At 40.8% G+C, this 27,583-nt stretch overlaps 2 protein-coding genes across 12 annotated transcripts in view; one reads left to right on the forward strand and one right to left on the reverse strand.

The window, feature by feature from the left end:
- LOC137244029 (uncharacterized) overlaps positions 1-27,583 on the forward strand; it is a 54,384-nt gene that overhangs the window by 13,622 nt on the left and 13,179 nt on the right. The window lies entirely within an intron of this gene.
- Positions 22,804-27,583, reverse strand: part of LOC137244030 (protein transport protein Sec24C-like) — a 41,587-nt gene continuing 36,807 nt past the window's right edge. For 8 of the 11 annotated variants that reach the window (XR_010950765.1, XR_010950763.1, XR_010950767.1 and 5 more), the window contains 2 exons: positions 26,128-26,507; positions 22,804-26,068 (listed from right to left, as the gene is read on the reverse strand). The gene's annotated coding sequence lies outside the window, so the exon portion shown is untranslated. Of the gene's footprint in view, positions 26,069-26,127; positions 26,508-26,609; positions 26,683-27,583 lie in introns of those variants that run through there. The other 3 variants (XR_010950762.1, XR_010950761.1, XR_010950766.1) reach the window with 3 other exon arrangements.

The raw sequence follows: 27,583 nt of genomic DNA on the forward strand, positions 1-27,583 counted from the left end.
TAGAATTCGTTGACACGGCAAAAAATCTAGGTATAGTTTTTAACAAAACCCTGACATGGAAAGATCACATCTTCCGCACAGTGGGAAAAGTGTATGGGATGCTTCGTACACTCTGGCTTACACAATATTTTACTCCGTTACATATTCGTCTACTAATAGCAAAAGCGTACTTAATACCTACGCTCCTTTATGGTTGTGAGGTTTACTCCAATTGTGACTATGTATGTAATAGGAAACTTAATGTTGTGTATAACAACATTGCTAGATACGTCTATGGGTTGAAAAGACTTGACCACGTCTCTCAACATGCTTACAGGTTGCTAAACATTTCTTTCGATAACCTTATTAAACTTAAAACGCTCACTACGCTACATAAATTAATATATATGAAGGAACCTGACTATCTGTATCGGAGGCTAAATTTTCTCCAGTCGTCTAGATCTGTTCTCCTTACCCACTTCAGACATCGTATGCTAATATCTGATCGCCAGTTCTTCATTAATTCCATACGTCTTTGGAACTCGCTCCCTTCTAGACTTAGGCTTATAAGCAATGCTCTGCTCTTCAATAAAGAATTAAAAAGTTTCTATAATAACCTAGACAATTAAAATACTGATTCCTTCTAAGCAAATGTACTCTATCATTCCTTTATTTATCTATTTACTATTTATTAAATATATTATTTGTTGTAACCTTTTCTTAGCCATAGTCATTAGCTTTAAGTTTCAAGATTAGATTGTTCCTATTTTATGCCTTTTACCGACTAGCACTGTAAAATAATTTTTGTCAAATTGTTGTGCTGGGATGAATTGCCTAATAAATACAAATACAAATACAAATATCGATCCTGACGTCATTGTCAACCAAGAAGTCCACTCCCAATATTACTTCATCGACGATCTCCGCCACAACGAATTTGTGTAGAACCATGACTTTCCCAATTAATAACTCACATACCACTTCGCCTTGGACTTGATTATATTCGCCTGGGACCGTACGCAATCTTCCTCCAGGTAATGACTTTACTCTCCTGTAGACCAAATCAGATCGAATCAAGGAATGAGATGCCCCCGTATCTACAGTCAGTACACGCTCTTTACCATCCACATTCCCTCTGATGGTAAGACTGCTTGATTTCCTTCCAATCTGCGACACAGATATCACAGGACATTCAATAGCCGGGGCAAGTTTTCGTTCTTTACATCCGACACGCTCTTGCTTATTTCCGCCAGCTTTGCGTTTACGGCCACCCACATTGTTGGAACTATTAGGACCAAGATCGCAATGACGTGCAATGTGACCTGGGTTGCCGCACTTGAAACATTTAATAACTCCGGCATTCTTCTGTTGAGATCCCTTCAGGGCTCCCAAAATTGTGTCTACCCAGTCTGGCTTATCCACTTCCACGCAATGAGCTTTGTACGCTGGCTTACTCAAAAGTGAGGCTGTTTCCTGAGTCAGTGCATGCGATACCGTTTCAGCAAACGTTAGTTTTGGATTCGCATATGTAGCCCGCTTCGTTTCCACGTCCCGTATGCCATTTATGAAAGTCTGGATTTTTACCCTTTCAGTGTATTCCACGGGTGCGTCCGCATTTGCAAGATGAGCCAATCTTTCAATATCTGAAGCAAACTCGTGCAATGTCTCATTTGCTTTTTGGTAGCGGTTTTGCAACTCAATTTGGAATATCTGTTTTCTATGCTCGCTTCCATAACGTCGTTCTACAGCAGTCATCAATGCTTCATAATTGTTCCGCTCTCCTTCGGGAATCGTCTGTAGGATTTGCGCTGCTGGCCCCTTCAATGCCACGAACAATGCAGCAACTTTATCTTCCGCATTCCAGTTGTTCACCGCTGCGGTCTTCTCAAACTGTAGCTTGAAGACCTGGAAAGGAACAGAACCGTCAAATGATGGTGTTTTTACCTTTGGATTGCTTACTGAAACAGCTGGGCGGTTTAGTTGTAATTGCTCCATACGACCTTTTAACGCTTCTATTTCGGCATCAATTTTGTCCTCGAGTTGTAAAATTTTTGCATCCTGCTCTTCCAGTTTCACAAAGAGCTGCGATGATACCTGTTCCGAAATTTGTGCCGACATTTCAGATATACGTGTTATGGTTACGCATTTTCGGTGGAAGCAGTAAGGAAGGCGGTCGGCATGATTTTGTGGTGCACAGTGGCTAGTCATTGTCGGCTGGGGCGGGTCCTTGCCAACCTTACTGTTCCTGCGCCATAAACAGAAAAAAATTCCTATCATGCCTATCAAAACTAGCTGTCAAAAAGCGCAGAGACCGACTCAAAACCTTTGAAATTCAAAATAAAACAACATCCGGCCGTACCGGATGTCACGGACAGACCGTTGGCATTCAAAATCTAAATTCAAAAAATTCAAAAAAAAAACTGACGCAAAAAAAAAATTACCGAACCGGACATGACCGGTTACTACTCTGAAATCAAATATCAAAAAAAAAGCTGAAAAGTAAAATAACAAAAGCTGAAAGGAAAACAAAAAGGGCCGAATATATGGAGGGGCGCCGCGGGTGTTGTTGCGACGACCGGTGCTTGCCCCACCCTCAAATCCATGGCCACCGACGCGCCTATTTTTCGGTGGCCCCTTACCTGTTCACCCTACGTGCCTGCTAAATGAATGGTGACGCCAGCATTCCCATATTGTTAACAAATTTATTCAATATTCATTATTACTAACATAGCTTTCTTGTTCTGTTCTTACTACAAGGTTTTTGAATATGTTTAAGCTTATAAATAATTTTATAAAAATAAATATAGCAATCGAAAATGCGAGCCTAATTAAAGAGGAACTCTATTCCTGTTTGTAAGTTATTAGAAAAATTTACTGTGAGCCGCGTTTGGCGACGGTCCATTGAAAGTAATAATAATTGGTTTGTTTTATAATCTACTATACTATATATATAATAAAAAAATCTTTTTTTTTGTAGGAATTTGGTTAAATGCCCTTTTCTCTTTTTTTTTTGTTTTTACAAACCTATCTTAGGGCTGTACAGTTTGTATACAACTTCTGATAATTGGGGCCCCCTTACAAAATTAATAGGTTGTTGTATTAGACTTACTTTGAGTTTAACAGAACATCAATTTGGTATTACACATAGTATAATGACACTAATATGTACTATGCACTAAGAAATTTGTTAAAAACGCAACTAGGACTAAACTTGGGGTAAATCCTACCACTCAAAAAAATATTGTTTCACCAGTTCAAGTAAAACGTATGCTTTTAAATTCATGGAAAAATTACGGGAGTCATACACCTGTTCAGGTAGAACGTGAACTTTTAAATTTATTGTGAACTCGACGAAATTGTTTTACAGGTTCAGGTAAAGCATGAACCTTTTAAACTTATAGTACAATTAATGAGATCGTTTTACTTGTTCAAGTGAAACGTAAATTGTTTTACATGTAACAGTCAGGGTTGGTATTGTTTCGGGCTTAGTTCAACTCAGTCAACAAAAAATGTATACAAAAGAAGTTTTTGTTTTGATAATGTAAGCTAATCCGCATTACTTGTTATTTGCGTCTCTTAATATAGATTTAATGCATTTTAGCTGATAATGCAACTGAACTTAAATTACCAATAAAACTTTATTCCTTACCGAAACAATATCAACACTTTTGCTCATTCCAAAATCATATTCGCAACGATTGCATCAATTAAAAAAAATGTAATGGTAAAATTCTACCGCAACGCAAAGCAAATTTTAATACCTGAAACACTTTTTTTCTGCTTCACAGGCAGTATAAATTGCACACCTATGACCATTAAAATATGCTTTGTTTTTTTGTTGGGTAATTTTTTTTTTGTATGCAACAATTTTGAACGTACAACAAGAATTGCTTTTTTTTTCTAAACTTTTCATTTCCTTTGGTCATTGTGCATATTGCATTCGTATTCGCATTCGCTTTAATTTTACACTAGGGTGATAGCCTTAAACTTGAGTATGTTGGTATATTGACATTATATAATGTTTCGGAGTCAAAAATATAATTTTAAAAGACAAGGTTAAGGCTACAAATACATAATTTTAGTTCAGTATTGGAACGAACTCACCGCTTTAACCGCTGATGTTCGTTATCGCAATTGGAATGGCCGCAGGCCTATATTCGCTGCCCTGTGATTGTCATTGTAGCTGGTTTATTGTAGCCCATATGGTCGTAGCGGATAAGGGTTGCTCTAGTATGGTTATAGCCGGTGTGGACGCAGCTAATAAAGATGCGCTAGTAGTATTATCGCCGGTATGGACGCATCTAATAAAGATGCGCTAGTAGTATTATCGCCGGTATGAACGCATCTAATAAAGATGCGCTAGTAGTATTTTCGCCGGTATGAACGCATCTAATAAAGATGCGCTAGTAGTATTTTCGCCGGTATGAACGCAGCCGATAAAGGTGCGGCTAGCATTGGGGTCGGTGGTACCGCCTGTTGTTGGTGTTAACATTAATGGCCACAGGCCTATGTACGTGGCCCCGCTACGTGCGTTGCAACTGGTGTGGCGGTACGTCTGGTGGTTGTTGCGCTCGTGGTTGGCGCTTATGAAGGAGTTGGGGGAGGTACTACCGATGGTGATGCCCGTGGTAATAGTAGGCACCGTTGGTGGTGGTTGGCGCTTTGGTCCGAGGTAACCAAATGACCCGGGTGGCGATAAAGCTTCGTGCTGGCCTTTACGCCGGTGGTAGTGTCCTTAGTAAACGTAGAGGAAAAGGTTTATCTCGCTAAGTATGCTGCAAACACCGGCCTGCTTCCACTGGATCTTGTGTCCACTCAGCATAACCTGTACGCGTTTATGATCACCACAAAAAATAGCCGTGCAAAGCGAGATTTGTCGCAAAGAAATGTTTCGGTGCTTTGCGCTATTGATTCTTTCCTCGCTTTTTTTACAGATCCTCGGGTAAGTGCATCGCCGGCGAGGATGTTTTCCGATCTTTTTTTTTGTTAAAAAATTGTACGTACCTCCACACCTGTTCTTGCCGGAAACTTCATTGCCTTCTTTCTTCTTCCTCTAGTGATGGCCGGTCTGTCTTTTTCTTCTTTTCGATATTTTTTTATCGCAACTTTCGCCACATCGCTAGGTGTGTTCGCGTGAACACGCTCCCAGGTGGATCGTAGCCGTAGACCGTAACAAACCTGCTTCGCTTTGTAGACCTGACGATGAAGCGAACAGGAAGCCGGATCATCTGTGGGAGCCACTGCCAGGGATCTCCGACGACAAACAACGTGGGGCACGACTCACCCCTGAGATAAGAGTCTCAAAGTCCTACCACGAAGCTAGCCGGGCAACATAGGTCTATCAAAAAAAAAATTTAAGTCAAGTTGGGAATAATTTCTGTTTCCTAGTTAAAAGGGCTTTGCGGAAATTAGACATTTGTTATGGAGAACTCGTCAAAACTCCGAAAGGCTAGTCCGACCTAAGTGTGGACTGCCAGGGTGTTCACGGTCCTCGGTGAGTACGCGCGTGAACATCCTATGAGGTCAGTGCTCGGGGAGAATACTGGGCGAGATGTCCCCGACCGCCAAAACGCCCAGACAAAAAAAGTCCGATTGGTAGATATATAAAAAAAGATCATTTTTTTAGCAAAAGAAACGCCCTTGTTGGTTTATTGCGGACGAATGTCCGAAGCATGGAAGTGACCTATCAATTTCCCGTTTAGGTCCTCGAGATCATACAATGCATTGCCTATTTTTCGGAGCACACGACACTTAAGGTATTTCGGCAGGAATTTGGCGTTAATACCCTGTTTGAAGTTACTTAAGGCAAAGTTTCTTCGGAAAACTTCCTGACCTTCCTTGTAGTTGACTTGCCTAGAGCGCTTGTTATAGGTGGTTACTCCCCTATCCTTAGCCTGACCTAAATTTTTACGGATTTGCTCACGAATATTAGTCAACTTGTCAGTTCTGCTTACTATCGTAACTTGGTCTTCTCGAAGGCTGCCAAGCTTCTCTAAAATTTTGTACGTGGAGGCATGCTGGACCATATTTTGGCCATATAATGCAAAGTATGGAGAACACTGAATCGCCGTATGAAAATCACTTCTCAAAACTGATAAAATTTCGGGTATATGCTTATCCCAATCGGTGTGGTCAGGCTTATCCTTCAGGAAAATCCTAATCTTAGAAACAATTTTTCTATTGACGCGTTCAGATGCGTTCGCTTGGGGAGAATATAACCCCGTCCTCACGTGCGTCACCCCGTAATTTACTAAATATTGGTTCATTTCCTTCGAGATAAACTGTTTACCATTGTCACTATGGATAAATTCAGGAACCCCTACAGTCGGAAAAATTTCGGAGGCGAAGTAATTTATAACATTAACAGTGGTGGCTCTTTGCATGGGCTTTAGCCAAACGTATTTTGAAAGATGGTCTAATACTATAAAAAGAAATTGATTACGCCGCTTAGATCTTGGATACGGCCCTAGAAATTCGCAATATAACCGCTGAAATGGCCTTTCGGATTCAAAGGTACTCCCTATAGGTGGTCTCGACTGCTGATTGGTGGGTTTTACCGTTTTGCAGGTGTCACAACGCTGGACGTAGTCCCTGACGTCCTTAGCCTGCTGCGGCCAGAACTACTTCTGCCTAACACGTTCTAAGGTTTTCTGCCATCCGCCATGGTAACTCCGGTTAGCGTCATGTGCTAATCTCACTGCTTCCTCAGTCAACCCTTTTAGCAACCATAAACGCCACAGCGAGTCTTCTTCCCCTTCCATCCCCTTACGAAACTTAACTCTTTTGAAAATTACACCGTCCACAACTCGTAAATCCGGAAGTGATTCCTCGTTTTCGGCGACGGCCCGAATCAAGTCGAATACTCGTTGCTGCTAAATTCGGGAGAGACTAAATCTATTTCTCCGGGTGTGGTAGTGAAAGTTAACTCGTCAGCATCAAAACCCGACAGCGCGTCTGGTACTACATTCAGGGTGCCCTTACGATGTTCCATTCTAAAATCGTATCTTTGCAGTAAGAGTGACCATCTCGCCAACCTCCCGCTCAAGTCTTTTTGTGTCATCAACCACTTGAGACTGGAGTGGTCCGTAATAATCCGAAAAGGTAATCCTTCGACATAGGGTCGGAAACGCTTCACGCTGATTATGGCTGCAAGACATCCCAGCTCGGTTACCGTGTAATTGCGCTGAGCATTATTCAATTTTTTCGACACAAACGCGATCGGATGCTCAGCGCCCTCGTCATCGACATGGAACAACACTCCGCCAACACCTATTTTGGAAGCGTCGCATTGTATCACGAATTCCCTTGAAAAGTCTAGTTGGGCCAAAACAGGGGCGGAACTCAAAGCTACTTTTAGCTTTTCGAAGGCCTCTATAGCTTCAGAGGTAAGCTTGAACGGGCCTGCTGACTTACGGAGACAGTCGGTTAAGGGACCTGCCAAGTCAGCAAAATTGGTAATAAACGCCCTGTACCAATTCGCCATTCCCACAAACCTACGCACTTGCCGAGGGGATTTAGGGATCGGGAAGTTTTGCATTGCTTCTATTTTTCCCGGATCCACTTTCAGACACCCGCTGCCTATCAAGTACCCTAAGTAGCGTATTTCCTTCTGACAAAATTTACTTTTTTCCACGTTTATTGTCAGCCCTGCGTCTCTCAAACATTGGGCCACTTCCGCTAGCAATTTTAGGTGATCCTCAAAATTTGTACTACACACCATTAGATCATCTAGGTAGACGAAGACATTCTCTCGCAGACGCGAAGGGATTGCCTTGTCCATCAGCCTACTCATAGTCTGCGGTCCATTGCACAGACCAAATGGCATCACCTTGAAGTGGTACAGAGGCCTCCCCGGAACGGCGAATGCTGTTTTTTTCTTGGAGGACTCTGTCAGTTTGATCTGGAAAAACGCGTCTTTCAGATCAATGCCACTAATAAAATGCGTGTCCCTGAGTCTGCTCAATAAGCCGTTGATATGAGGCAGGGGGTATGAGTCCTTCTTAGTCACCGCGTTGACCTTCCTCGAATCTAGGCACAGCCTAACTTTACCTGGTTTCCGGACCAGTACTACAGGACTACACCACGGGGAGTTGGATTCTTCTATAACTCCTAATTCGAGTAACCTGTCTAGTTCTCTAAAAGCTTCGGCTTGCCTCGGTGGCGAAAGAGGGAAATGTTTGCTTTTTATAGGTACAGCATCACCGGTGCCGATGTGATGCTCCACTAATTTCGTTTGCCCTAGGCCTAATTTCTCGTATGAAGGAAACGTCTCGATGACCTTTTGTAATTCTAATTTTTGCGTTGGTGACAATTCGTGCTGGTTAAGTTCCTCTTTCTTTTCAAGCCTAATCTCTAAACACTCTACGCTTGGGAATATTTCGGGAGCTAACGCAAATGCTCTCCAAAAATCTACCCCGAAGTATGCTTCTTGGAGCAATGAGGGAACAAGGTAAAAACGAATAACCTTTGTGATATTTTTGAAGGTGACAGGTAGGGATACTGAGCCTAAAATTTTTTGCTTGTTGCCGCCCGCGGTATATACGAACGCGTGTAAGGGCTGATATTCGAAGCCGTTATCCTCTAGGAATTCTACTCCATTTTTCCCTAAGATGGAGACGTTGGCTCCCGAGTCCAACAACCCTACAAGAAAACTATCTTTAATTTTAGCCTTTACTAAAGGCCTTTCGTCCTCTGTAAGGGAACGTGGTGGCTTGCAGCAGTCTACGCTCCTGTACTCTCCTGTGGTATCTCTTCCTACACTTCAAAATATTTTCCGATACCGGGTAGTGTTCAAAAATGGTATGTCTTATTTGTTCATACCTATGTTCCCTTTCTTCTAGGTTTGGTGAAAGTTGCGTCTGGCAAGCGACATCCCTATGCCGGCGTCGCAGAACTTTAATCGGCTCGCCCATCGCGGATGAAGACGTTTGACTCTCGGCTTCAGAACTATTCGAACTGTCCGTACTGTCAGGGCAGGCATGCTTAACCAACGAAACGATATCATTTCGTTACGATAATCAACGTTAATAAACGAAACGAAGTCATTTCGTTTCGTTTATTAACGTTAAGATCGTCAAATTAACGAAATGATTTCGTTTCGTTTTCTGCCATATCAAAACGAAATCAAATCGTTTATGTTGATTATTAATTTCAAACTATGCTGGCAAAGCTGATTGATGGCGGAGTCATTAAAGGTGAAAGCATTATCCAAGCTGATTGCATTTTCTCATGAATTTTGACAGTACGAACATTTCTCAGAGTATTTTTGACATTACCACCAACGAATTACACAAACAAATTACATAGAGTTTGTGTGTGTATGTGCGCTCGTTGTTGCCACCTTACGGCTTCACCATGGCTATAGCATTGCCAGCACAATTCAAACATAAAGTATCACGTTTTCGTTAACGTTTTTAACGTTAACGAAAGCTTTTCGTTTCGGTTAAAAACGAGATACAATTTATCTTGATAATTTCTTTATCGATAATATTTCGAAGTGTTTCAACGGAAACGGTGGAAATTTTTTGATAAACGATTAGCTTAACGTTAAGGTGCATCCCTGTGTCAGGGTAAGTTATTATCACTTTTGAGGGCTCTTCTGCCAGGGTACTACTGCACCTCGGAAGCGTATCACCTCCATGCAGAGATTCACCCTCTGGTTCAGCGCACGGGACGACGCCTCGAGCACTGGCTGATGTGGGAGCTATGAAGCCGAACGAGGTTCCCCCGCCTTCTCGCTCGGGTACTGGTTTCCCTGCCTGCGATGGTCCCTAGGGCATTTAGGAGTAAATACACCCTTATACATTTAAAACAAAAGGAATTTTTTATGGGTTCCTCACAATATATATAGGAGTGCCCCATTCCCTGGTAATTCCAGCATTGGATTCCCGAATAGTCCGGTCTTCTGTTGCGTCGATATTCCAGCGCCTCTATTTGTGGATCCACTTCGCCGTCCTCGCTTTCCCTCCTCATGTCTGGGGTTGTCGCGCGTGCTTCGTTTACATGCCGTCCTGGGTAAGTGGCTCCCAGCAGCTTGCTTTCTTTCAGCACTTGTTCACCTCTGCGTGCTACATCGCGTAGATCATGAAGGGTCCTTACGTCCGCATTAAAAAGCATTAGCATAAGGCTACTGTTGACGTTCCTTTTTATTATGTCAATCAGTAGAAGCTCCGACATTGGCTCTCTTAAGCGCGCGTTCAAGGAGATTATGTCCGTGTAAAACACGTCATAACACTCACTTGCTTTTTGCTTCCGCAGGGAGATCTCCATCATGATCTCGTGGTCAGTTTTCAAAGTGCCAAACTCTCTTTTCAATGAGTAGCACAAAAATGCATAAGTCGCGTTTGGGTTTTGTTTCGTGAAAAGCCAGTACCATTCTTTGGCCCGCCCGGAAATAAACAGGTGGAAACTAGCCATTATTTGTTCGTCCGTGCATTGTGTGCGCTCACACAAGGTGTTCAGTTTAAAAAGGAAGTCGGCTACGCTCCCAGTGCCGTCGAACGAGATTCTCCACTCCTGCGGCTTCACTACTATATTGCTCGGAGCAGGGTATATTGACGGTACTACCGTTGGAAATGGGTTACGGTCCATCCTACTTGCGTTCCTGTTTTGCTGATTTGATTGCTGCGCGGATTCGAGAGCGGCGTTGAGCTGGGCCATATTGGCTCTAATTGACCCCATCTCTCTCCGCATTTCCTCCTGCGAAGCCTGGAACAGCTGGTGTAGCACGTCCACCCACGAGCCTCCACGAGTGGCTTCTCCCTGCATTCCTAGGGTATTCGCCCGATCACTTGTAGCGTCCCCAAAATTTCCCGTCTCCTGATTTGGTGGTAAAGCACCAGCTCCTTTGGGTGCATAGATCTATGCATTGGTTATTAGCCCCGAGATATCATGCGCGTTTAATAGGGGCGCGTTCCATTGACTGTTGCTTCCCGGTCTGTGCAATTTTTCGCGAGGGTCAGTCAGGTCCGGGCCCATATTCGGCCCCGCGGGATCTACATATGGTCCACCTACTGGGGTGTGCCCCACCAAGGGACGCCTTGCCTTGGGGAAAACCCCCCTATTACTACCGCCCCGGTTCTGGCTCCCACGGAAGCTTCCCGCACTCCCAAACGGAGTAGTTCGGCCTGGTTGGCCGTACGACTGCTCGCGTGACATAATAATTTAAAAAAAAATTATTTGTTAGGTCTTAGTTTGTTAAATCCTAGTTTTCGGAAAAAGGCTTTTATTTACTGCCAAACGTAAGGCCGTTAGGGGTTAGGTAAAACTGAACTCACCCCCCTTCCACCCTATATTTTAGGCGAGGATTTGTCAAAAAAAATGTGTATATATATACATAGGCGAGAAAAAAAAAATTTTTTTGTGCGGAAGAAAAAATCGCGCGAACACGTATTATTGTCCTGTGTTCGACTATCGTATCGACAAAGGAATTCAAAGCTGGGAAAAAAGTAATTAGTAAAATCTACAATATAGGTGGTGATGGGAATGCTGACATCCCATCATTAGAAGGCAGCAGGGTTACAAAAAAAAACACAGATACATTCATACATGTCCCTAGTGCACCGCAATGCGAGGGGGTCTTAAGGCCCCCTCCGAGACTGGTTGGGGCCACTAGGGTCCGCTCCAGGCACACACGGGTCGGTCTCAACACGCCCAGCCGCAACGCAGGGGCAGTCTCCAGGGGCTCGCCCCTGGGACTGGTTGGGGGTGTTGAGGCCGCTCGTCCATTCTTACCGGACACCCCTCCTGCCTCCGCCGCAATGGGTGGAGCGGTTTCGGAGCCGCTCCCCCAGTCTGGTGGGGCCGAGAAGGGTGCCGCTTTGAATCCCAGCTCAAAACGTCACAGTCCAGGTGGTATTCTAAACTACCACCTGGGACGTGGGATGAGCTGGGGTCCTTTCAATACATACACACACGCACTCACACTAACGACACAAATTCGGCTAACCCAGCGGGTCAGGGGGTTAGAATATACCCGCGGTAGGTATGCCTGTCGTAAGAGGCGACTAAAATACCGGATTGGCCTGAAGGTTTAATGTGGCCATATAAATCGTTCCCGAGATGGTCGGGCCAGCACCTTAATGATGCTGTGTTACCGGAGCGTACCGGATCTGTAAACGGCAAAGGACCATCACATCGATCACTCCCTAAACCTTCGGGGAGCAACCGTATCGCTACAACAACAACAACAACAACAACACAAATCCGGCAAAAAATATTTTGAACATTAAACGAAAAAAATCCCAATTAGCGGACATTAATTTTCCAATGCCGACTAACGGACCACATTCCGGGAAAATAAAAACCCCACTTACAAACAAAAAAAAATAAAGTGCGTGCAGCACTGCCTCATCGGGTGAAAATAAAAAAAATTCCGGAGACTTGACGTTCAGTCACGTGACTCCTTCGGCCACTGCCCCCGATGACCAGCCCGGACAACCTGATCCGTCCAACCATCCCACCGCAACGTAGGTGGCAGCTTCTGTGGCTGCTCACTCGGACTGGTGGGATGGTCAACTTCACAGGTTGACCCGACTGACCCTCGCGGCCAGCGCCTCAGGCGCCACGTTGGGAGCCATCTGTTATGGCGCCCTCAGCAACTGTCATCGCGACAGTGCCTCGGACGCCAAACTGTTGGGCGCCATCTGTTATGGTTACGCATTTTCGGTGGAAGCAGTAAGGATGGCGGTCGGCATGATTTTGTGGTGCACAGTGGCCTGTTCACCCTACGTGCCTGCTAAATGAATGGTGACGCCAGCATTCCCATATTGTCAACAAATTTATTCAATATTCATTATTACTAACATAGCTTTCTTGTTCTGTTCTTACTACAAGGTTTTTGAATATGTTTAAGCTTATAAATAATTTTATAAAAATAAATATAGCAATCGAAAATGCGAACCTAATTAAAGAGGAACTCTATTCCTGTTTGTAAGTTTTTAGAAAAATTTATTGTGAGCCGCGTTTGACGACGGGCCATTGAAAGTAATAATAATTGGTTTGTTTTATAATCTACTATACTATATATATAATAAAAAAATCTTTTTTTTTGTAGGAATTTGGTTAAATGCCCTTTTCTCTTTTTTTTTGTTTTTACAAACCTATCTTAGGGCTGTACAGTTTGTATACAACTTCTGATAATTGGGGCCCCCTTACAAAATTAATAAGTTGTTGTATTAGACTTACTTTGAGTTTAACAGAACATCAATTTGGTATTACACATAGTATAATGACACTAATATGTACTAAGCACTAAGAAATTTGTTAAAAACGCAACTAGGACTAAACTTGGGGTAAATCCTACCCCTCAAAAAAATATTGTTTCACCAGTTCAAGTAAAACGTATGCTTTTAAATTCATGGAAAAACTACGGGAGTCATACCCCTGTTCAGGTAGAACGTGAACTTTTGAATTTATTGTGAACTCGACGAAATTGTTTTACAGGTTCAGGTAAAGCATGAACCTTTTAAACTTATAGTACAATTAATGAGATCGTTTTACTTGTTCAAGTGAAACGTAAACTGTTTTACATGTAACAGTCAGGGTTGGTATTGTTTCGGGCTTAGTTCAACTCAGTCAACAAAAAATGTATACAAAAGAAGTTTTTGTTTTGATAATGCAAGCTAATCCGCATTACTTGTTATTTGCGTCTCTTAATATAGATTTAATGCATTTTAGCTGATAATGCAACTGAACTTGAATTACCAATAAAACTTTATTCCTTACCGAAACAATATCAACACTTTTGCTCATTCCAAAATCATATTCGCAACGATTACATCAATTAAAAAAAATGTAAGGGTAAAATTCTACCGTAACGCAAAGCAAATTTTAATACCTGAAACACTTTTTTTTTGTTTCACAGGCAGTATAAATTGCACACCTATGACCATTAAAATATGCTTTGTTTTTTTGTTGGGTAATTTTTTTTTTTTGTATGCAACAATTTTGAACGTACAACAAGAATTGCTTTTTTTTTCTAAACTTTTCATTTCCTTTGGTCATTGTGCATGTTGCATTCGTATTCACATTCGCTTTAATTCTACACTAGGGTGATAGCCTTAAACTTGAGTATGTTGGTATATTGACATTATATAATGTTGCGGAGTCAAAAATATAATTTTAAAAGACAAGGTTAAGGCTACAAATACATAATTTTAGTTCAGTATTGGAACGAACTCACCGCTTTAACCGCTGATGTTCGTTATCGCAATTGGAATGGCCGCAGGCCTATATTCGCTGCCCTGTGATTGTCATTGTAGCTGGTTTATTGTAGCCCATATGGTCGTAGCGGATAAGGGTTGCGCTAGTATGGTTATAGCCGGTGTGGACGCAGCTAATAAAGATGCGCTAGTAGTATTATCGCCGGTATGGACGCATCTAATAAAGATGCGCTAGTAGTATTATCGCCGGTATGAACGCATCTAATAAAGATGCGCTAGTAGTATGTTCGCCGGTATGAACGCATCTAATAAAGATGCGCTAGTAGTATTTTCGCCGGTATGAACGCAGCCGATAAAGGTGCGGCTAGCATTGGGGTCGGTGGTACCGCCTGTTGTTGGTGTTAACATTAATGGCCGCAGGCCTATGTACGTGGCCCCGCTACGTGCGTTGCAACTGGTGTGGCGGTACGTCTGGTGGTTGTTGCGCTCGTGGTTGGCGCTTATGAAGGAGTTGGGGGAGGTACTACCGATGGTGATGCCCGTGGTAATAGTAGGCACCGTTGGTGGTGGTTGGCGCTTTGGTCCGAGGTAACCAAATGATGGATGCCAATTGCGACGACATTGATGCTACTGTCGATGTTTGTGCAGATATTGCAGCCAATATCATGTTCAAGTCTGTGTTCTGTGTTTTTCTCTTCAATTTTTGTTGTCTCCTCGCCATCAAGGTGAAAGACATACTCTTCCACATCAATTCCTTCTGCTTCCATTGCCTCTCGTAGCCGTGCCTGAAGTTCGAGTTTAACGCCGCTTGTATTCAATCCACGGCTCTCCAACTCCTTCTTCAGTTGCTGGATCTTTAATTCACTGAACTTTGCCATGTCCTTGTTGTCTTCTGGAATTTATTCAACAATCCCACTTCTGACACCAATTGTTACGAATTTGCTGCAAATCCTCTTATTTGCAACCCTCTGCTAAGTTCGTATCGCTAAACTGTTGAATAAATAACTCCAATATGTAATAATGCAAAATGGCCTTTATTCAAGTACTTCACAATAACACTTGTACTTTGCAACGAATAGCTTATTTAATAACCAAACTGATTGACAGCTCAAATGAAACTCTACTATTTAAAATAATACTGCTATAGCTCGCTAGATAGCGCTTAATCCAAATCTCAAATCAAACTGAATTACTTTTAACTCGCTTGTGCCGCTTTTATAGTTTACGCTGCATACATCTAGGCTCTTCTATTTCCAGAACTTACCAACTATTTCGAGTGTTTGTAGTTCTCATATAGTTTCTACTTGTTTACAATTTTCTACTTTTCAGTGTCTCTCAGATGTATGTGAGTTTGTAGTTTACAGTCTCTCGCACACACATTGGCGTATAAGTAAATGCATCTGTGTGTGACATCTCTTTCGGCTGCCTTATATATGTGTATACATGATTTGATTATTGACGTAAATACTGCTTGGCATGGCCTTAGCATCGCCTTAGTGATGGTATAGCTTAGTGATGCTAATATCCGTGACAATATCTAAAACCAGTCCAACACCAAAATCATTTCCACATCACATTTGATAGCTGCCGTCAGCAAGAAATCGGAGGGTATGGTGCATAATTTTAAAATACGAACGCGTATGCGGAAAAGGTCCTTAATTTTGTTTAGTACTGAGAAAAACGCTTCCCTTCAAATCTGCAAAATAACTTCATTTGAAACTCATTATTTGTCACTTAAACATTTTTGGTAGTTCCAAGGGATTGGAATGATCACGCGAATGTTTTCCGTATTCGCGAAATGTCAATCACCAACATTTTTGTCATTATAAAATAGATTTCATATAATATTAATAAAAAACTCACTTTTAAAAATGCTTAAATTTCTGCCACAAATTGATCAGCTGTTTATTTATCTGTCAAATCATCACTTTCTGAAGTTGGCAACTCAATTCAATTTCAACTGAAATAAGTTGTAATTCGTAATACCAAACAGGAGTTGAGTTGTCTGAAGGTTGAGTTGTTTTAATTACAACCCAACTAAGTTGAGTTGTATACCGTAATAGGGGCATAGTTTTTGGAACTGTTTGGAGTTACACGTCTAGTTTACTATGTAACATCAATCAATTGTCCCTTGTTATAATTTTATGTTCTCTATGAATGCAACAGCAAAGTATCTTTGGATACCCCTGCCATCGGAAGATGCATAGGCATGGTGGAGGTTCAATTGAAGTTACTTTACCAGGTCCTGATTCTAGTTATCTGAAATTTCTCTTGTGCCTTTGGCCTCTCAGAAAAGAGCTAATTGTGGAGCCATATTTATGGAACACTTTCCGACTTTTAATCTTTTTTACTGATATGAGTTTCTTTTTCATTCTAGGTAATTTGGTTTTGACTATGTGCGGATAGCAATATCCCAAATATTCCAGCTGTGGCTGTAGGAACATACTGTAACGAATTTACTGCAAATCCTCTTATTTGCCCCTTTTGCTAGGTTCGTATCGCTAAACTGTTGAATAAATAACTCCAATATTGAATAATGGAAAAATGGCCTTTATTAAAATGCTTCACAATAACACTCAAACTGTCCAACGAATAGCTTAATAACCAAACTGATAGCTCAAATGAAACTCCACTAATCAAAATAATACTGGTATTGCTCGCTAGATATCTTCTTAGTCGTAACTGCTGATCAACTCAAATCAAACTGAATTACTTCTTACTCGTCTGCACCGCTTTTATAGTTTACGCTGCATACTTCTAGGCTCTTCGATTTCCAGAAGTTACTAGTTGTTTCGGCTACAAAATCGCCAGCCACAACTACGTGCACAAATTATTGCTCTCTCTTGTGACAACTCAGATAAGATATATGCATGTGTTTGTAGTTTACAGTCTCCCGCACACACATAAGCGTATAAGTAAATTCATCGGTGTGTGACATCTCATCTCTCGCTGCCTTGTATGTAAATGTTGCTCGTCGGAATGTGTACATATGTGTAGACGCAATTATTGATTCGTTTATGTAGATACATAATGATTGAATTATTGATGTGAATTCACGTCACTGCTTAGCATCAGCCTGGAGATGGCAGCACTCCTCAGTTTTGCTAATATTCGTAACACTGCCCTCCACCTAAGTCTGATCGTCCCGATCAGACAAATCTCCCAATCTAAACGCGGCTAGCATCTCCAAATGTACCACCCTTCTAATCCGTGGTTTCCCAGTGGTTTGTATGCGGTAGATGGTATCACTGATCTTCTTCACAACTTTGTGGGGGCCTTCCCAACTGCACCGAAATTGGGCTGGAACACCTTTCCGCCGGTGAGGGTTGTTTAACAGTACCAAATCTCCATTCCGGAAACCTTCCGAATTATTTTCCCTGTCGTACCTGTGTTCCATCTTACTACTCATTATTCTGGATCGTTCCCTCGCAATCTGTTTCTTGGCCAATGAAGAATTACTTCGCAGAGCTTGCGCTGGACGGATTTCCTTTGCATAATCAGTATCGTTCCGACGCTTCACAACAGTAGTGTGCCTTGGCTTGAAACCACCATTGCATTCTTTCTTGGTTTTAGTACGTCCGTTAGGGCTTTTCAATACCAGTGTTTCTCTCACAGGTACCTTCGGTTTTGATTTGTTTGGCCCATTTGTTCCATCAACCTTTACCTTTGAATTTCGTGGCCTTCGTCGAGTCTTCTCCACCAGTACCCGATTACTGCTGAACCCTTTTTCCAAACTAAAGTTAAGTGGCACATCTTGGTTCTCATAACGCATCACCCTTCTCTGCATATCGATCTTGATGTCATGGTCAACCAAGAAATCTACTCCCAATATAACTTCATCAACAATCTCCGCCACAACAAATTTGTGTAGGACCATGACCTTCCCAATCAATACTTCACATATCACTTCTCCCTGAACTTGGTTATACTCGCCAGTGACCGTACGCAACTTTGCTCCAGGTAACGGTTTTACTCTCCTGTTGACCAAGTCAGATCGGATCAAGGAATGAGATGCGCCCGTATCTACAGTCAGTATTCGTTCTTTGCCATCCACATTCCCTCTGACGGTAAGACTGCTTGATTTCCTTCCAATTTGCGACACAGATATCACAGGGCATTCAATAGCTGGATCTAGCTCTCTACCTCTTACTCGCTCTTGCTCATCTCCTCCAGCTTTGCGTTTACGGCCACCCACATTGTTGGAACTATTAAGACCAAGATCGCAATGACGTGCTATGTGACCGGACTTCCCGCATTTGAAGCATTTGATAACTTTTTCACTTCGCTTTTGCGATCCTTTCAGTGCCTCCAATATTGCGTCTACCCACTCTGGCCTTTCTACTTCCACACGGCGTGCTTTGAAAACTGGCTTACACAGAAGCGACGCTGTTTCCTGAATCAGAGCTTGTGACACCGTTTCTGCGAATGTTGGCTTTGGGTTTGCGTATGTAGCTCGCTTTGTTTCGACGTCCCGTATGCCATTTATAAAGCTCTGAATCTTTACCCTTTCAGTGTATTCCACGGGTGCGTCCGCATTTGCAATATGAGCCAATCTTTCAATGTCCGAGGCAAACTCCTGCAAAGTCTCGTTAGCTTTTTGGTAGCGGTTTTGCAATTCTATTTGAAATATCTGTTTCCTGTGTTCGCTTCCGTATCGCCGTTCTACAGCAGCCATCAATGCGTCATAACTGTTCCGTTCGTACTCTGGAATAGTCTGTAAGATTTCCGCGGCAGGCCCTTTCAGTGCCACGAACAGAGCTGCAACTTTATCTTCAGCATTCCATTGGTTCACTGCTGCGGTCTTCTCAAACTGTAGCTTAAAGACCTGAAAAGGAACAGAACCGTCAAAGGATGGTGTCTTTACCTTTGGATTACTCGTTGAAACTGCTGGGCGATTTAGTTGCAACTGCTCGATACGTCCTCTCAAAGCATCCACCTCGGCCTCGATTTTATCCTGTCGACCACTGAAGCCTTCATGAAACTGGGTTAGTTTTTCTTCCATATGCGCTTCCAGTTTAGATGATATACGGACTTCCTGCTCTTCTAGTTGTGTGGAGATCTGAGATGATATCTGTGCTGAAATTTGTGAAATACGCGTTTCTTGTGCTTCAATTTTCGATGTTATTTCTGACGACATTTCTGCAATACGTGTCTTCTGTTCTTCCATCTTGGATGTTATACGGTTCTCCTGGGATTCTAGTTGAGATGCCAGTTGAGATGTTATATCTGTCTTTTGCGATTCCAGTTGAGAAGCCACTGTCGATGTTTGAGCAGATATTGCAGCCAAAATCATGTTCAAGTCTGTGCTCGTAACTGTCTGCGATGTTTCGTTTTTCTCTTCAATTTTTGTTACTTCCTCGCCATCAAGATGAAAGTCATACTCTTCCACATCAATTCCTTCCGCTTCCATTGCCTCTCGTAGCCGTGCCTGAAGTTCAAGTTTAACGCCGCTTGTATTCAATCCACGGCTCTCCAACTCCTTCTTTAGTTGCTGGATCTTCAATTCACTGAACTTTGCCATGTCCTTGTTGTCCTCCGGAATTTATTCAACAATTCCTCTTCTGACACCAATTGTAACGAATTTACTGCAAATCCTCTTATTTGCCCCTTTTGCTAGGTTCGTATCGCTAAACTGTTGAATAAATAACTCCAATATTGAATAATGGAAAAATGGCCTTTATTAAAATGCTTCACAATAACACTCAAACTGTCCAACGAATAGCTTAATAACCAAACTGATAGCTCAAATGAAACTCCACTAATCAAAATAATACTGGTATTGCTCGCTAGATATCTTCTTAGTCGTAACTGCTGATCAACTCAAATCAAACTGAATTACTTCTTACTAGTCTGCACCGCTTTTATAGTTTACGCTGCATACTTCTAGGCTCTTCGATTTCCAGAAGTTACTAGTTGTTTCGGCTACAAAATCGCCAGCCACAACTACGTGCACAAATTATTGCTCTCTCTTGTGACAACTCAGATAAGATATATGCATGTGTTTGTAGTTTACAGTCTCCCGCACACACATAAGCGTATAAGTAAATTCATCGGTGTGTGACATCTCATCTCTCGCTGCCTTGTATGTAAATGTTGCTCGTCGGAATGTGTACATATGTGTAGACGCAATTATTGATTCGTTTATGTAGATACATAATGATTGAATTATTGATGTGAATTCACGTCACTGCTTAGCATCAGCCTGGAGATGGCAGCACTCCTCAGTTTTGCTAATATTCGTAACAATACATATGCTCAAATTAGAAGAAAACTGCATAGTTGAGCACATCCAGTACCTACGTTTATACAAGGAGGAACACCACACTACTTTCACGGGGATGTAGCCTCCGATCACGTTGTTGTAAGAGCTTATTTTAAATATGTTATTCATAAACACTGATTCTAATATTTTGTTTTGGTTTTTACTTTACAGTCAACCGGTTATATAAGCGTATATCAGCTATGCCTGTAACTTAAGCGCCTTCAGATGTTATAGTTACCGCGGACGCGGTTACAGGAGTAGTTCACTACGTGGGTATTACACTAATCAAGGACTTTCAATATCGGAAGGTTTTCCAGCACCATAAAAACACCAACAATATGTGCAATCACCCGAATAAATTGTACAAGAAACGTTAACACCACATCAGCAGCCAGCAAGAACAACAACAATCGCAACAAGTTGAAACTTCTAAACAATTAATGAATATTTATGGAAAATTTATCATGAGACAATGCCCAATGTATGAATTTCAATTAAATTCAGCACGTTGCTGGAAAAAGCATCTAAACTTTATGCATCGTCTAGAGAAACCAGAACATTTACAATTTAAATATAACGAACGTGGTGCAAAATGTAAATTTTGTGATTTTCAAGCAGCTACACCAAGCTTCAACAAATTATTGGACCATGAGATTTTTCATATGCCCAATAGTCATTATTTAAAATGTAAATTATGCGATTGGAAGACTAAAATATATTCAAGTATGAATTTTCATTTACGAAACAATTGATGTAACAACGAAAAGTTTAGAATTAACTGTTTGTCCATATTGCAATCACAATAGTTAGTTGTATTCCTAGATAGAATTGAACATCTGGTTGACAATCGTAAAAGTTAAAACTAATACCATAGCCATCCAGGAGCACAACTTATCGCTCCTAGTCGGAGCATAGGGCGGAGACGAACGCTCTCCAGCGACTTCTTTCAGTCGCTAAACGTCTTATTTCATTCCAGGTGGCGGTGGAAGAGCGCTCATTGAGAATCGTACGCATCCAAGTTTGTCGAGGGCGCCCCCTGCGGCGGCTTCCTTGTGGGTTCCATTGGAAGGCCATTTTGGCAACGTTGTCATCTTCTCTGCGGAGAGTGTGACCGATCCAACCCCACTTACGTTTTTTAATTTCAGTGTAGATTGGAGGGTTGTTCGTGAGTGATAGTAGATCGGCGTTGCTTATTGTTCTTGGCCAGAAGATACGGCAAACTATTCTCAGACACTTGTTTATAAACGTTTGCAGTCGTCGGTTAATGCGGTCAGAGACAAGCCAGGTTTCGGACCCGTATAACAAAACTGATTTCACGCTGGTGTTAAAAATCCTCAGTTTTGTTTTCATCGACAATATGCGAGAGCGCCATACTCGGCCTTACTTGTGGAATGCAGTTCGTGCCTTGCAGATCCTTGCAGATACATCCGATTCTGCGCCATCTTTAGTAATTTGGCTGCCAAGGTAGCAGAATTCTACATCCTCAATGAAGGTAGTGCTGCCATTTGATACAAGTTGGAGAGGAGATGTGTTCATTGTTTGCAGTCTCATTAGCTTAGTTTTTTTTTTTAATTTTCAAACCGACTGCGCGGGAGTTGATTTCGAGTCGCTGGAGTTTTGCGGCAACAGCAGCTAGTGTGTGAGTAGTGAAGACGATATCATCAGCGTAGTCTAAATCACTTAGTTTCTGATTCAGCCTCCATTGTAACCCATTTGGGGCTTCTGCGTTTGTGCGCTTCAGGACATCGTTCAGCACTACTATGAAAAGCAGCGGTGATAGGACGCACCCTTTTCGTACGCCTTTGTTTATGCTAAATTTGTTGCTGTTTTTTCCTTTGAAGCGTACACTGATCATTGCATCTTTGTAGAGGGCCTTAATCATGTCGATGACTTTCCCTGGGATCCCGAAGTTTTGTAGCGCACTCCATATCGCGTCACGTAAAATTGTGTCAAACGCACGTTCAAAGTCAACGAAGAGAAGATATAGTGGATATAGATTGTAATCACAATGATATTTACGCAAACACTTAATACAGGAACATGAGAAATCAGTGGATGAAAGAACATCTTTTCTATGTTTAGAATGTGGTGAACAATTTAGAACAAATACAAGTTTACGTGTACATGTTTATGAAAAGTTTGCTCATTGTACACCACAAGATTTGAACGGAAAGATCTTGAGGGTATGGTTACACCTATGTGGCATCTACAAGCTATTTATAATGACTAGTATGGAATGAATCCGGATATGGAAGAAAACGGAGGTGACGAAAGGAATCACCATGCTTCTTTGGATTCTGGTGATACTCCTGACATGCTACCGAATTTCGCTACGTCTGATCTTACTATACTTACCAAACTAATATGACTCTGCAAACTGATGAGAAAAAAGAGTAAACCTAATCTGAATTTCTACTGAGCTTTAAGTTGTAGATTATTGAAATTATTGGACTTTTTTTCTAAAGCTTAAAATTATTTTCTGCTCGCTTAGAAAAGATTTCAATTGGAAAACAAAAACCAATTAAGCGAGTTTATTTATTATTAAAGTACTTACTTCTTTTTTGTATGAACTGTATTAATATAAGTTCCAATTTCATGTAAATATAATAAAAATAATAAATATTGAAAATTCAATTTTTTTGGTTCATATTCTATTCATATGGCTGCTCCAGGTAAAGTAAATCTGCAGGTAACATTCACGTTATATGGCGGTTATATAAATGGTAAAACCGCAGTAAAATTGATTGTCAAATGGCTCGAAAACGTAGAGTTAAATGACGGAAAAATGACCGCCATTTGACGAGCATTGTGACGTGTGTGAGCAGCACAGTGCTATGCTCACATCCTATAAGTGGGAGCGGAATGCACGATCACATTAATAGGAACGAAACGGAAAATTTGGTCACAAAACCTAATCCGCCCATGCAAAAATGACTATGAATATAACCGCTGCAGAAAGTCACAATGACCGTAAAATGACGTGGAGCGTTTTTGCAGGGTATGTTATTGCTGTAGAGATGAGCCAACCACCCTGCAAAAACGCTCCACGTCATTTTACTAGTCATTTTACGGTCATTGTGACTTTCTGCAGCGGTTATATTCATAGTCATTTTTGCATGGCGTGATTAGGTTTTGTGACCAAATTTTCCGTTTCGTTCCTATTAATGTGATAGTGCATTCCGCTCCCACCTATAGGATGTGAGCATAGTACTGTGCTGCTCACACACGTCACAATGCTCGTCAAATGGCGGTCATTTTTCCGTCATTTCACTCTACATTTTCGAGTCATTTGACAATCAATTTTACTGCGGTTTTACCATTTATATAACCGCCATATAACGTGAATTTTACCTGCAGATTTACTCTACCTGGAACAGCCATATGAATAAAATATGAACCAAAAAAATTGAATTTTCAATATTTATTATTTTCAATATTATTATATATGTACATGAAATTTTAACTTATATTAATCCAGTTCATATAAAACAGAAGAACTTTAATAATAAATAAACTCGCTTAATTGGTTTTTGTTTTCCAATTGAAATCTCTTCTAAGCGAGCAAAAAAATAATATTAAGCTTTAGAAAAAACTCCAATTATTTGAATGATCTACAACTTAAAGCTTAGTATAAATTCAAATCAAAAATATTCAAAGGTGTCGTGGAATCCGATTGCTCTCGTAATTGAAGAACTTAAAAATGTACGACTTTTAATTGAGTCAGACTTATTATTGTTCTAAATCTAATCATTCAAGCAATAATTCTGCAACCCTTAGCAGGAGTATTGATTGGTTTCAAATCTAATTCCGACAGCAATCGTATCACGACATCCGTTATTATATATGCACATGAAATTGTAATTAAATTAATACAGTTCATATAAAGAAAAGTAAGTATTTTAATAACAAATAAACTCGCTTAATTGGTTTTCGTTTTCCAATTGAAATCTTTTCCAAGCGAACAGAAAATAATTTTAAGCTTTAGAAAAAACTGCAATTATTTGAATCAATTTAAATCTACAACTTAAAGCTTAGTAGAAATTCAGATTAGGTTTACTCTTTTTTCAGATCAATAATATTCAAAGGTGTCGTGGAATCCGATTGCTGTCATAATTGATGAACTTAAAAATGTACGACTTGTAATTAAGTCAGACTTATTATTGTTCTAAATCTAATTATTCAAACAATCAGGGCTGTCATGGAATCCAATTGTTGTCGGAATCGGATTTAAAAACGACAAAATAATTACTTTGGTGTCATGAAATCCAATGTTATCGGTTTAATGTTCGAATTGGAATTAGTGTCGGTTTTAGGTGTCACAGAATCCGATAATATCGGTTTTGCTATCGGAAACAATCCAATCAGTTAAATGCTGTTGGACTTAATTTTTTCCTAGTTGTATTTCTCTTGCAGTTGAGTATTTTCTCAAAATGTAAGTAAATTAAGGTTTATTTTATAAAAATAAATGTAAATTTACATATATTTTCATTCTTAATAGGGGAAAACATAAAAATTCAATGCAAAACAGTATTTGACTGAATTTATGGAGAAACATCCAGATATTGCGAAGGGCTTCACGAAGCACATCATCTAAATTCGTTGACACCGTGCTTCTACCTACACTCATGCTAGAATCCTTGCTAACTGATCTTTGATAGGATCCTTCAGCTAAAAATCGTAATGTAGCTGCTAGTTGCAGCACTGGCAGAACTTTCGAGCGGGTTAAGCATCTTTCAATGGTGTCCAATACCATTCGGAAAGCCTCTTTGTTTATGCAATATTATTCAATGTAACTGCAAATACACTATAAATATTTAGAAACCCACATTAAGGCATTTTTTTAATTACGCTGTCTCTGGCAACTCAAACGGATTGCTGCGATCTCTCAAAATTTTCCTTTTGACCCTCTCGCAACTTTCTTCTTCCAAATATAAATTCCATAATATAACTGCTACAACTGCTGATGCCATTTTGATGTCAATAAATTTTTTTATTTCTATATATATGTATATATTTCTAGATATATTTCTGTTTAATTGCACAAAACAACTATTTTATAAAATTTTGCCAAAAAAATTAACATCAAAATTGCCGGTGCATCGCAAAACAGCTGATTCGAACATCGCTTTTATTTACATTCGAAAAGAGCAAAACCAATACGGTTTTATGACACCAATTGAAATCAATATTGGTTTGTAATTCCGACAAAACGCAAAACCGACTTGGATTCCATGACAGCCCTGAATAATTCTACAACCCATAGCAGGAGTATTGATTGGTTTCAAATCTAATTCCGACAGCAATCGTATCACATCCCTTATTATATATGTACGTGATATTGCAACTTAAATTAATACTGTTGATATAAAGAAAAGTAAATACTTTAATAATAAATCAACTCTCTTAATTGATTTTTGTTTTCCAATTGAAATCATTTCCTGTGCATGCACATCGCTAACCTGTGTTGGCAAAAGATATGATTATACTGTCTTCGATAGATAGTCGGACGAGCCGCTACTCGGCGAAGTAGAGATGACCGTTGTGTCGGTGGCAGCTGTTACAACAGCAGTTTCTAGCTTTACACCATCCGTACGGTGTGATGAAAGCTTCACTGCCTTTTCCAATTGCTTGGCGCCAGCAATTTTTGCTGTTTGTAACGCTTTAGCTGTAATGCAAATATATAGATGGGTTAAAGTGGTTTTCGTATGTTATTCAACAACTCACCCTATACCATCATCACAGCCTCCTCATCGATTTTGAATATGTGTACTGTTTCAGTATTCAGACCCAGTTCGTTTGGTGCAATATTTTCGATTTGATGAATATGTATACTATCCGTTAGGCAGACAATTAGGTGCAAGCGATTCATTCATATACTGTGGGTATTTGAGCCGTAGACGCAATGGCAGATATTTTGATTCTTTTTGAAGTGTAACATTTGTAAACATGTATGGTGCTGTCACCATCACCACTAGAGAGCTATTGAAGAAACGCTCGACCAAGATAATATGTGAGATTTACACGCATAGATTTCTTCCACCTTTTCACAGTTATTAATGGAGAAAATGCGAAAGCCATATTTACCATCCCATACCGAAATAGAACTGTAGAGGAAGAAACATTTTATAAAATTTAATAAAATCAAAAAATGATAGTTGTGCTAAAATGGGGTAACGTATTGTATGTTAAAGTATAGCGAAGTCTCAGCGGCTTTGTCCTGGTGAAAATTGAGTTTGAATAGGTTTTATTCTTCATTCTTAGAAACATGTACGAAGGTACCTGGTAAGATATTAAAAATCCTCAACGCTTTTTTTGCTATAACTTAAAAAACTCATATTCAAACTTCTGCTTAACTTCTACATATCAATAGCTACCTTTACCACCAGGAGTCACTATTGCTTCTACGCCTATGCTATTGTTTCCTACAGCTATCTCCCCAATCTCTCCAGTTTTGTCGCCTCGCGAAACCTGATATTGTCACCAACCATATCATCGGTGACCTTATTTAAAACATGACCGCGCCAAATGTCGACCATATGGCATTACCCTACCGACTGTCTTACACCCTAAAATTTTGGGTGTGACTTTCGATCAGGATCTACATCTTGGAGAGCATGCACTAGCAATTGTAACGAAAATCGTCGTTGGTGTGAGGTCTTAGCCGATCTCCAGATCTGTAGAAAAGGAGCTTATTAGCTTAATGCTTAAGATGATGCGGGAATAACCAAGTAAGCTCCTTCCAACCTTTGATTAGGGGGATGGTATAATGGTATGAAGATGATAGCGTGCGACAACATCGCGAGCTTGCAATGGCTGGAGGAAGTGGTTCCAAACTTCCAAAGGCAGGGCACGAACGCTCGTTTTGAGATGGTGGATAAAGCGCAAATCCCCAAGGTAACAAAAGTTAAGGTATGGATACCATGCGTGATGAAGTCGGAGGATACACTGCGACTTTTGCAGAATCAGAATCCGAACATACCGACACAGGATTCGAAGGTCCTTACTGTATCTCGGCCTACGGACGAAGGTTAGTTATACATCTTCCAAATAAACAAGCAGGCGGAGGATATATTGTACGCGCAGCTTGGAAAAATGTCCTTAGGTACAGGCAAAATGAATATGCGACTCAGGAAAAGAAGTCGCGGGTATTAAAGTCCTAACACGGTGGACGTCGAAAAGG

Source organism: Eurosta solidaginis, chromosome 3 (assembly GCF_040869045.1).
Source record: "Eurosta solidaginis isolate ZX-2024a chromosome 3, ASM4086904v1, whole genome shotgun sequence".
Taxonomy (NCBI): domain Eukaryota; kingdom Metazoa; phylum Arthropoda; class Insecta; order Diptera; family Tephritidae; genus Eurosta; species Eurosta solidaginis.